Source organism: Mobula hypostoma, chromosome 20, assembly GCF_963921235.1.
Source record: "Mobula hypostoma chromosome 20, sMobHyp1.1, whole genome shotgun sequence".
Taxonomy (NCBI): Eukaryota; Metazoa; Chordata; class Chondrichthyes; order Myliobatiformes; family Myliobatidae; genus Mobula; species Mobula hypostoma.
In genome coordinates this window covers 2,544,353-2,556,732 of record NC_086116.1, presented here as the reverse complement: position 1 = coordinate 2,556,732, position 12,380 = coordinate 2,544,353, and the positions used below count along the sequence as shown (strand labels likewise).

The following is a 12,380-nucleotide window of genomic DNA, read 5'->3' as shown; positions in this document are numbered from 1 at the left end:
TAATCCCAGTTCGCTGTGTTCAGCTCACATCCTTCCATGTGCCTGTCCAAGTGTTTCTCCAATTGTACTAACATCTGCCAGAAGTGCATATGGCTGGGTGATCTGGAAGACCATGTAAGGAATCTGGAGCAGCAGCTGGATGATCTTCGACTCATAAGGGAGAATGAGGCAGTCATAGATGAGAGCTACAGGAAGGTAGTCACACCTAGGCTGTCAGAAGCAAGTGACAGTCAGAGGGGGAAAAGCGAAGGTGAGCAGACAGGTAGTGCAGAGCACCCCTGTAGCCATTCCCCTGAATAATAAGTTTACCGTCCTAGATACCGTTGGTGGGGACGACCGACCAGGTGTGAGCCACGGTGGCAGGGCCTCCGGCACTGAGTCTGACCCTGTGGTGCAGAAGGGTGGGACGGAGAAGAGCAGAGCTGTCGTCATTGGGGACTCTATAGTCAGGGGAGCAGACAGGAGATTTTGTGGAAGTGAGAAGGACACCCGCATGGTTTGTTGCCTCCCGGGTGCCAGGGTCCGGGATGTCTGTGACCGGGTGCACGACATCCTGGTACGAGAGGGAAAGCAACCAGAAGTCGTGATACATGTAGGGACCAATGACATAGGCAGGAAGAGGGATAAGGTCCTGAGGTGTGAGTTTCGGGAACTAGGCAGAAGGCTGAAGAACAGGACCTCAAGGGTGGCGTTCTCAGGGTTGCTGCCAGTGCTACGTGACAGTGATGGTAAGAATTGGAGGAGATGGCAGTTGAATGCGTGGCTGAGGAGTTGGTGCAGGGAGCAGGGTTTTAGATTTTTGGATCATTGGGATCTCTTCTGGGGAAGGTGGGACCTGTACAGATTGGATGGGTTGCACCTGAACTCAAGGGGGAGCAATATCCTTGCAGGTAGGTTTGCTAGCATGGTTCGGGAGGGTTTAAACTAATTTACAAAGGGGATGGGACCCAGAGTGATAGAGCAGTGAAAGAAATGCATGGAGTAAAGCCAGATCTAACATATAGAGGTTTTGGGGAAAGAGAAGCAGATTAAACGGTTTAAAGACTGTCAGGTAGAAGGGCTGAAATGTGTGTACCTCAATGCAAGAAGCATCAGGAACAAAGGTGATGAACTGAGAGCTTGGATACATACATGGAATTATGATGTAGTGGCCATTACAGAGACTTGGCTGGCACCAGGGCAGGAATGGATTCTCAATATTCCTGGATTTCAGTGCTTTAAAAGGGATAGAGAGGGCAGAGAAAGGGGAGGAGGGGTGGCATTACTGGTCAGGGATACTATTACAGCTACAGAAAGGGTGGATAATGCAGCAGGATCCTCTTTTGAGTCAGTGTGGGTGGAAGTCAGGAACAGGAAGGGAGCAGTTACTCTATTGGGGGTATTCTATAGGCCCCCTGGTAGCAGCAGAGATACAGAGGAACAGATTGGGAGGCAGATTTTGGAAAGGTGCAAAAATAACAGGGTTGTTATCATGAGTGACTTTAACTTCCCTAATATTGATTGGCACCTAATTAGTTCCAAGGGTTTTGATGGGGCAGAGTTTGTTAAGTGTGTCCAGGATGGATTCCTGTCACAGTATGTGGGCAGGCCGACTAGGGGGAATGCCATACTAGATCTAGAATAGGTAATGAAGCAGGTCAGGTCACAGATCTCTCAGTGGGTGAGCATCTGGGGGACAGTGACCACTTCTCCCTGGGCTTTAGCATTATCATGGAAAAGGATAGAATCAGAGAGGACAGGAAAATTTTTAATTGGGGAAGGGCAAATTATGAGGCTATAAGGCTAGAACTTGCGGGTGTGAATTGGGATGATTTTTTGCAGGGAAATGTACTATGGACATGTGGTCGATGTTTAGAGATCTCTTGTGGGATGTTAGGGATAAATTTGTCCCGGTGAGGAAGATAAAGAATGGTAGGGTGAAGGAACCATGGGTGACAAGTGAGGTGGAAAATCTAGTCAGGTGGAAGAAGGCAGCATACATGAGGTTTAGGAAGCAAGGATCAGATGGGTCTATTGAGGAATATAGAGAAGCAAGAAAGGAGCTTAAGAAGGGGCTGAGAAGAGCAAGAAGGGGGCATGAGAAGGCCTTGGTGAGTTGGGTAAAGAAAAACCCCAAGGCATTCTTCAATTATGTGAAGAAAAGAAGGATGACAGGAGTGAAGGTAGGACTGATTAGAGATAAAGGTGGGAAGATGTGCCTGGAGGCTGTGGAAGTGAGCGAGGTCCTCAATGAATACTTCTCTTCGGTATTCACCACTGAGAGCGAACTTGATGGTGAGGACAATGTAAGTGAGGTTGATGTTCTGGAGCATGTTGATATTAAGGGAGAGGAGGTGTTGGAGTTGTTAAAATACATTAGGACAGATAAGCCCCCGGGGCCTGACGGAATATTCCAGACGCTGCTCTACGAGGCGAGGGAAGAGATTGCTGAGCTCTGGCTAGGATCTCTATGTCCTCGTTGTCACGGGAATGGTACTGGAGGATTGGAGGGAGGCGAATGTTGTCCCCTTGTTCAAAAAAGGTAGTAGGGATAGTCCGGGTAATTATAGACCAGTGAGCCTTACGTCTGTGGTGGGAAAGCTGTTGGAAAAGATTCTTAGAGATCGGATCTCTGGGCATTTAGAGAATCATGGTCTGATCAGGGACAGTCAACATGGCTTTGTGAAGGACAGGTCGTGTCTAACAAGCCTGTTAGAGTTCTTTGAGGAGGTGACCAGGCATATAGATGAGGGTAGTGCAGTGGATGTGATCTATATGGATTTTAGTAAGGCATTTGACAAGGTTCCATACGGTAGACTTATTCAGAAAGTCAGAAGACATAGGATCCAGGGAAGTTTGGCCAGGTGTATTCAGAATTGGCTTGCCTGCAGAAGGCAGAGCGTGGTGGTGGAGGGAGTACATTCAGATTGGAGGATTGTGACTAGTGGTGTCCCACAAGGATCTGTTCTGGGACCTCTACTTCTTGTGATTTTTATTAACGACCTGGATGTAGGGGTAGAAGGGGTGGGTTGGCAAGTTTGCAGACGACACAAAGGTTGGTGGTGTTGTAGATAGTGTAGAGGATTGTCAAAGATTGCAGAGAGACTTTGATAGGATGCAGAAATGGGCTGAGAAGTGGCAGATGGAGTTCAACCTGGAGAAGTGTGAGGTGGTACACTTTGGAAGGTCAAACTCCAAGGCAGAGTACAAAGTAAATGGCAGGATACTTGGTAGTGTGGAGGAGCAGAGGGATCTGGATCTTTCAGATCCCTGAAAGTTGCCTGACAGGTGGATGGGGTAGTTAGGAAAGCTTATGGTGTGTTAGCTTTCATAAGTCGAGGGATAGAGTTTAAGAGTCGCGATGTAATGATGCAGCTCTATAAAACTCTGGTTAGGCCACACTTGGAGTACTGTGTCCGGTTCTGGTCGCCTCACTATAGGAAGGATGTGGAAGCATTGGAAACGGTACAGAGGAGATTTACCAGGATGCTGCCTGGTTTAAAGAGTATGCATTGTGGTCAGAGATTAAGGGGGCTAGGGCTTTACTCTTTGGAGAGAAGGAGGATGAGAGGAGACATGATAGAGGTGTGCTAGATAATAAGAGGAATAGATAGAGTGGATAGCCAGCACCTCTTCCCCAGGGCACCACTGCTCAATACAAGAGGACATGGCTTTAAGGTAAGGGGTGGGAAGTTCAAGGGGGATATTAGTTTTTCACTCAGAGTGGTTGGTGCGTGGAATGCACTCCCTGAGTCAGTGGTGGAGGCAGATACACTAGTGAAGTTTAAGAGACTACTAGACAGGTGTATGGAGGAATTTAAGGTGGGGGCTTATATGGGAGGCAGGGATTGAGGATCGGCACAACATTGTGGGCCGAAGGGCCTGAACTGTGCTGTACTATGTTCTATGTTCTAACGTGACTCCCACTTCCTCTGATTTCTCAGTCTATATACTCACCACCCTCTGCGGGATAGTTGCCTCCCAGGTCCTTTTTAAATCTGTACCCTTCACCTTTGCTTTAGATTCCCTGACCCAGGGAAAAAAAAACTCCTTATTTATGCCTCTAGGTTGTTCCCATTTTCCTGTGTTCCAAGGAATAAAGACCTAGCTTGGCCAACTTCTTCTAACTTAGGTTTTCTAGTCCTAGCAACATGCTGATAAATATTTTCTGCATTTTTCCCAGTTTAACCACATCTTTCCTATAATAGTGTGACTGGAACTCTACCCAATACTTTATTTCTGGCCTTACCAATGACTTAGACTTTTTACAGTCATCAAGAGGCTCACTCATCCCCGACTTCCTAAGCCCAATGCATGTTTTTTTATTATTTTTATTGATGTGAGCATCAATATCTCTCGTCAACCAGGGTGCCCTAAACTTGCCATCGTAACAGGAACATGCTGCTCAGGGATCCTTTGATCACACTCTTAAAAGTCTCCCACTTTCCATTCATTCCTTTCCCTTCAAATGAGCTCTTTCAGTCAATCTCTAATAGATCCTTCCCAATTCCCCCAAAATTAGCCATGCTCCAGTTTAGGTCCCTAACCTGTGCACCTGTCCTATCCTTTTCCATCACTATCTTCAAACTAATAGAGTTACGATCACTAGAGCCAAGGTGCTTCCTGACTTCCACTTCAGTTATTTACCCAACCTTATTCCCTAAGATGACACTCTCCCAAGTAGGCCCCTCTATACATTGGCTCAGGGAACTGTCCTGGATGCATTTCACAAATACCACACCATCCAGGCCCTTAATACTCTGTGGGCCAGTATTAAAATCTCCGCTAATACAACTCTGTTACTCTTCGATCTATGAACAAGTTCTCTACACACCTGCTCCTCAAGTTCCTGCTGACTTCTGAGGGGGGGGGGGTCTATTAAACAGCCCCACTAGGGTGGCCCTCCCCTTCTGTTTCATATGGCCTGACTGTACATATAAATGGAGATAAGCAGAGGACGCTAGCCTCATATAGCCTAACTGGACATATAGACGGCGATAAGTAGGGGACACTAGCCTCATATGGCCTGACTGGCCTTGTAAATGGAGATAAGCCGAGGCCACTAGCCTAATAGGGCCTGACTGGACATATGGGTGGGGATAAGCAGAGGACACCAGCCTCATATGGCCCTAAGAATATCATCTCTAAGCAGATATTGAATCCTCCCTTATCAAAAAGGCAACACTTCCTCATCAAAAAGGCCATGCTCTGAATTTGTCCAATTTACCTGTTAAACCTCGTGCATTGAAATAAATACAGTTTAACTGAATATTTCCCCTCCTTTTCCTGTATCCTTTGCTGTCCTGATTACTAAGCTTGCTTTTGATGGTTATTGCTTTATCCCATGATTAGGTCCTGTTCAGTCTTGCCTTCCTCTCACCGTCCAAGTCCTAATTATCTGACATTAACCTACCATGCTGTACACCCCAAAATATCTCTTTTTAATATTTCCCTTATCCCAGTAGTCAGTGTTGACTATAGATTTAATTTTAACCATTTTTCAGTGTTGAATATGGATTTCATTTGTACTCACAAATAGAGAAAGCTTGGAGACAGTGCAAGAGAGAGGATAGGCAGGTGACAGAGAAGGGACGTGCTGAGACTGATGGTGTGAGATGTGTCTATTTTAATGCAAGGAGTATTATGAACAAAGCAGATGAGCTTAGAGCGTGGATGTGTACTTGGAGCTATGATGTTGTGGCCATTACAGAGACTGGATGGCTCAGGGGCAGGAATGATTACTTCAAGTGTTGGGCTTTAGATGTTTCAGAAAGGACAGGGAGGGAGGCAAAAGAGGTAGGGCGTGACACTGTTGATCAGAGATGGTGTCATGGCTGCAGAAAAGGAGGAAGTTATGGGGGGGTTGTCTACGGAGTCTCTGTGTGTGGAAGTTAGGAACAGGAAGAGGTCAATAACTCTAATAGGTGTTTTTTTTATATATAGACCACCCAATAGTAATAAGGGCATCGAGGAGCAGATAGGGAGACAGATTCTGGAAAGGTCTAACAATAACAGGATTGTTGTGGTGGAAGGTTTTAATTTCCCAAATATCAATTGGTATGTCCCTAGAGCAAGGGGTTTAGATGGGGTAGAGTTTGTTAGGTGTGTTCAGGAAGGTTTCTTGACACAATATGCAGATAAGCCTACAAGAAGGAGAGGCTGTACTTGATCTGGTATTGGGAAATGAACCTAGTCAGGTGTCAGATCTCTCAGTGGGAGAGCATTTTGGAGATAGTGATCACAATTCTATCTCCTTTACCATAGCATTGGAGAAGGATAGGAACAGACAAGTTAGGGAAAAGTTTAATTGGAATAAGGGGAAATATGAGGCTATCAGGCAGGAACTTGGAAGCATAAATTGGAAACAGATGTTCTCAGGGAAATGTACGGAAGAAATGTGGCAAATGTTCAAGGGATATTTGCGTGGAGTTCTGCGTAGGTACATTCTAATGAGACATGGAAAGGATAGTAGGGTACAGGAACCGTGGTGTACAAAGGATGTTGTAAATCTAGTCAAGAAGAAAAGAAGAGCTTACAAAAGGTTCAAGAAACTAGGTAATGATAGAGATCTAGAAGATTATAAGGCTAGCAGGAAGGAGCTCAAGAATGAAATTAGCAGAGCCAGAAGGGGCCATGAGAAGGCCTTGGCGAACAGGATTAAGGAAAACCCCAAGGCATTCTACAAGTATGTAAAGAGCAAGAGGATAAGATGTGAGAGAATAGGACCAATCAAGTGAGACAGTGGAAAAGTGAGTATGGAACCAGAGGAGATAGCAGAGGTACTTAATGAATACTTTGCTTCAGTATTCACTATGGAAAAGGATCTTGGCGATTGTAAGATGACTTACAGTGGGCTGAAAAGCTTGAGCGTGTAGATATTAAGAAAGAGGATGTGCTGGATCTTTTGGAAAGCATCAAGTTGGATAAGTCACTGGGACCAGACGAGATGTACCCCAGGCTACTGTGGGAGGTGAAGTAGGAGATTGCTGAGCCTCTGGCAATGATCTTTGCATCATCAATGGGGACGGGAGAGGTTCCGGAGGATTGGAGGGTTGCAGATGTTGTTCCCTTATTAAAGAAAGGGAGTGGAGATAGCCCAGGAAATTATAGACCAGTGAGTCTTACTTCAGTGGTTGGTAAGTTGATGGAGAAGATCCTGAGAGGCAGGATTTATGAACATTTGGAGAGGCATAATATGATTAGGAATAGTCAGCATGGCTTTGTTAAAGGCAGGTTATACCTTACAAGCCTGATTGAATTTTTTGAGGATGTGACTAAACACATTGATGAAGGTAGAGCAATAGGTGTAGTGTATATGGATTTCAGCAAGGCATTTGATAAGGTACTCCATGCAAGGCTTATTGAGAGTGTTACGTACCCCGTAACTGGGTTGCCAAACCAGCAGAAATGGATCACTCAGTTGGAGTCTGGAGTACTAGAACTAAGAAAGTTTTATTAAAGAAACAAGCAACACAGTAATCGAAAGGATAATAAATGCAACAGTTCAGTGATGATAAACACACATGTGCACAGCATTAAGATAACAGCATCAATCAAGCTCTATCGTTGTCTAGGGGTAAATGACCAATTTCAAAATGACTCAAAGTTCAGTCCAGTTAGTAGTCCAGTTCGCAGTAATCGTGGCCATGGCGATGGACAAGGTGGGGGAAGAGAGACATAGAATAGGAACAACTGATCATTCAGAACGGCTTCACTCACAGACCAGCGAGATGGCTCACAAACAGCATTTGGGGCGGGTCCTTGGTGATGTCACCTGAGGTCACCGACTGTGACCCCTCCTCCAGATGCGGTCGATCCTCTGCAGTGAACCCGGCACCCAGGCAAGGGCGGACACACACCGGGTTCCCGCTGATCGTACCTTTTCACCCTTGTCGTTGTCTGGCACTTCTCACCCACTCGTGAGAGGCGCACCGCTTCCAGGGTCTCGTTATCTCGGGTGGCGTGTGTGTGTCTTAGCGAACCTGTCCCTTTTTATCCCCCTGCTGGGGTATCGCCTGTCCATCACTTCAAACAGTTCAGGGTTCAAAGGGGGGAGCCGCTCCAGACAGCTCTCTCTCCCACATCCCTTCATTACACATCTCCAGACGCTGCTCCATTGTTCCTTATCTCTCCTTCCCCTGAGGGCAGGTGGCAGACCAACTGCTGATGCCACTGATGCTAGCCCAGGCCAGCACACATCTTAATTTTATGTGTATTCTCGTAACAAGAGTGTAAGGTGGCATGGGATTCAAGGGGACATTGCTTTGTGGCTTGCCCACAGAAGGCAAAGAGTGGTTGTAGATGAATCATATTCTGCATGGAGGTCGGTGACCAGTGGTATGCCTCGGGGATCTGTTCTGGGACCCCTACTCTTCGTGATTTTTATAAATGACCTGGATGAGGAAGTGGAGGGATGGGTTAGTAAATTTGCTGATGACGCAAAGGTTGGGGGTGTTGTCTGTATAGTGTGGAGGGCTGTCAGAGGTTACAGCAAGATATTGATAGAATGCAGAACTGGGGTGAGAAGTGGCAGATGGAGTTCAATCTGGATAAGTGTGAGGTGGTTCATTTTGGTAGGTGAAATATGATGGCAGAATATAGTATTAATGGTAAGACTCTTGGCAGTGTGGAGGATCAGAGGGATCTTGGGGTCTGAGTCCATTGGACTCTCAAAGCTGCTGCGCAGGTTGACTGTGCGGTTAAGAAGGCATACGGTGCATTGGCCTTCATCAATCGTGGGATTGAATTTAAGAACTGAGAGGTAATGTTTCAGCTCTATAGGTCTCTGGTCCAACCTCACTTGGAGTACTGTGCTCAGTTCTGGTCACCTCACTACAGGAAGGATGTGGAAACCATAGAAAGGGTGCAGAGGAGATTTACAAAGATGTTGCCTGGATTGGGGAGCATGCCTTGTGTCATAAGGCTTATGAGAATAGGTTGAGTGAACTTGGGCTTTCCTCCTTGGTGCGACGGAAAATGAGAGGTAATCTGATAGAGGTGTACAAGATGATGAGAGGCATTGATAGTCAGAGGCTATTTTCTCAGGGCTGAAATGGCTAGCATGAGAGGGCACAGTTTTAAGGTGCTTGGAAGTAGGTACAGAGGAGCTGTCAGGGGTAAGTTTTTTATACAGAGAGTGGTGAGTGCGTGGAATGGGCTGCCAGCGATGCTGGTGGAGTCAGATATGATAGGGTCTTTTAAGAGAGTTCTGGATAGGTACATGGAGCTTAGGAAAATAGAGGGCTATGGGTAACCCTAGGTAATTTCCAAGGTAAGGACATGTTCAGCACAGCTTTGTGGGTGGAAGGACCTGTATTGTACTGTAGGTTTTCTATGTTTCTATGTTTCTTTTTTTCTTCTTTTTAAAATTTTCTTTTTATTTGGATAAGGTGTTCACAAGTAATACACAAACTTTTTTTACATATATAACCTTTTCCATTTTTTATGTCAGTAAATCTATATTAATTTGTACATTCACAAGTGCACATTGAGATAATATAGAAAATAATTAGGCACTCAAAAAGATGTTTATGTGCAATTGTAATTCCACTCTATTGAACTAAATAATAATAGTTGTTATAAAAATATTAATAATAGTGGTTGAATACTAATTTCCATGTATCTCTTCTGGTCCATTTCTTTCGCTCCAAAATTTCCCCAGATCTTTTCTTTACTTGTGTTAATTCCACATATTCTAAAAAAAAGTAAATATTCGAGCCAAGGGTGCTTACGTTAACACTATTACTATATTGGTGAGACAAACAGTATAAACCATTAGGAGAGTCATCTAAAGTCTGCTTGCTCTGGGGTTAAAAATTCAATCCATTTATTCCAAATTTGATAAAATTTTTCCTTTTGAATTCTCAGAGAGTAGGTCATCTTTTCCATTTTAAATATTTCCGAAATGATTTCATGCCAATCTTCTGATGTAGGTGATGTTGGATTTAACCACTTTCTGGTGATTGATTTCTTACTTGCCGCTAAAAGGGCCTGCAGCAGCTTTATATCTTTTTTCTGTTCCAAAAACAATACATGCCCCAGGCAGAGAGTCTCAAAGTTCAGAGGTATCTGAGTCTTAAATACCTTAACTAATGTTCTGTGAATACCTTCCCAATATAAACTTAATTTAGGGCAATCCCAAAAAATATGGAAATGATTTGCCTCCTTGGAGCCACACTTTCTCCAAGGCTTGTGTCTTTATATCTTTTCTGGTATGGGGTCTTGAGGTATCTTATAATATTTTTCCAACAACGTTCTCTCCAAATCAAAGAGTTTAGACCACTGGAAGCTTCATATTTTCCCCCAGGCCTCCTCTGAAAGTACCAACCGCGCTTCTCTTTAATATACTGCGTCCGGTGCTCCCGATGTGGCCTTTTATATATTGGCGAGACCCGATGCAGACTGGGAGACCGCTTTGCTGAACACCTACGCTCTGTCCGCCAGAGAAAGCAGGATCTCCCAGTGGCCACACATTTTATTTCCACATCCCATTCTCATTCTGACATGTCTATCCACGGCCTCCTCTACTGTAAAGATGAAGTCACACTCAGGTTGGAGGAACAACACCTTATATTCCGTCTGGGTAGCCTCCAACCTGATGGCATGAACATCGACTTCTCTAACATCCGCTAATGCCCCACCTCCCCCTTGTACCCCATCTGTTACTTATTTTTATACACACATTCTTTCTCTCTTTCTCCCTCTGTCCCTCTGAATATACCCCTTGCCCATCCCCTGGGTCCCCCCCCCTTTTCTTTCTCCTTAGGCCTCCTGTTCCATGATCCTCTCATATCCCTTTTGCCAATCACCTGTCCAGCTCTTGGCTCTATCCCTCCCCTTCCTGTCTTCTCCTATCATTTTGGATCTCCCCCTCCCCCTCCAACTTTCAAATCCCTTACTCACTCTTCCTTCAGTTAGTCCTGACGAAGGGTCTCGGCCTGAAACGTCGACTGTACCTCTTCCTAGAGATACTGCCTGGCCTGCTGCGTTCACCAGCAACTTTTATGTGTGTTACTTTAATATACAATGTGTTTTCATTTTTGGCATGAGAGAGGGCATAATAGAATCGAGAAATTGATTTACTTGGTATTGAACTGTAAGCCGAATTGAGAATCTTGAAAAATTCTAGTTCTACTGTTGATAAGTCTGTATATCTACAACTCTGGTTAACATGCCTTACTTTAAGGTACCTAAAAAAGTCATTGTGTTCTAGGCCATGTTTGTCCTGCAGGGATTGAAAACTTTGTAATACACTTTTATATGTGAATAAGAGGTAGGTTGTAAGTCCTTTCTTTATCCAGAGTTCAAATCTTTTATCTCCTCTGCTGGGAAGAAATTCGGTATCATAAGCACACCATCTGAAAAATTTTAACATGTTATTGATTCCGCATGAATTAGCCACCTTCTGCCATACTTTTAATGTGAGATTTATCCAGCTGTATTTAATCTTTTCCAATTGGGCCATCAATCCTTTGTCCACTATTGAGGCCTGTAGAGGAAAACTGTCAATCAATCCAAATTCTATTTCCTTCCATCTAGCCTTATATTCCCTATTGCACCAATATAACAGAGGGATTATCTGTGAAGCATAAAAATAATTTCTCAAACAACGAAGTGCCATACCTCCTCCTTCCTTTCCTAACTATAAGGTGCTAAATTGGATTCTAGGTTTTTTCCTTGCTAGATAAAGCAGGAAATCCATTTGTCCCATCCCCTGAATTGATTATCGTCCACCTCCACAGGTAAAGTCCGGAAAAGGTAAAGTATCCGAGGGAGAATATTCATTTTTATGGTATTCATCCTTGAATTTAAACTTAAAAAGGGGATAAGATTCCACCTTTGTATATCTACTTTTATCTCTGAAGTTAATGGCCCATAATTTACCTGTGACAATGTTGAAAGATCTCTTGGTAGGGTTATTCCTAAATATTTTAATGATTTAGCTTCCCACTTAAGGTCATATGTATCCTGCAGTTTTTTGGATGCTGTTTAACTTAAGGACAAAACCTGCATTTTCTTTACATTAATTTTATAACCTGATATTTTCCCGAACTCATCCAACAGTGTAAACAATTCTACAAATGATTTTTCTGGTTCACTCAAATAGACTAAAATGTCATCTGCGAATAGCACCACCTTCTGTTCAATCCTTGCCACCTTGATACCTTTTACAATTTCACTCTGTCTTATTAGGTGGGCAAGAGGTTGAATGTATAGTGCAAAAAGGAGAGGAGAAATTGGGCATCCCTGTCTAGTTCCTCTCTCTAAAATAAAAGAGTCAGAGGTCCCCATTTATCTTAATTCGAGCTGTAGGGCTGTTATATAAAGTCTGGATTACTTTAATAAACTTTTCTTGAAAGCCGAATCTTCCTAACACTCTATAGGAATACCCAACTAACTGA

The 12,380-nt window shown here is 44.1% G+C and overlaps 1 protein-coding gene across 1 annotated transcript in view; it reads left to right on the top strand.

Annotated features, from left to right (window-relative positions):
- LOC134359153 (cilia- and flagella-associated protein 54-like) overlaps window positions 1–12,380 on the top strand; it is a 510,505-nt gene that overhangs the window by 76,314 nt on the left and 421,811 nt on the right. The gene's annotated exons all lie outside the window — the stretch shown is intronic.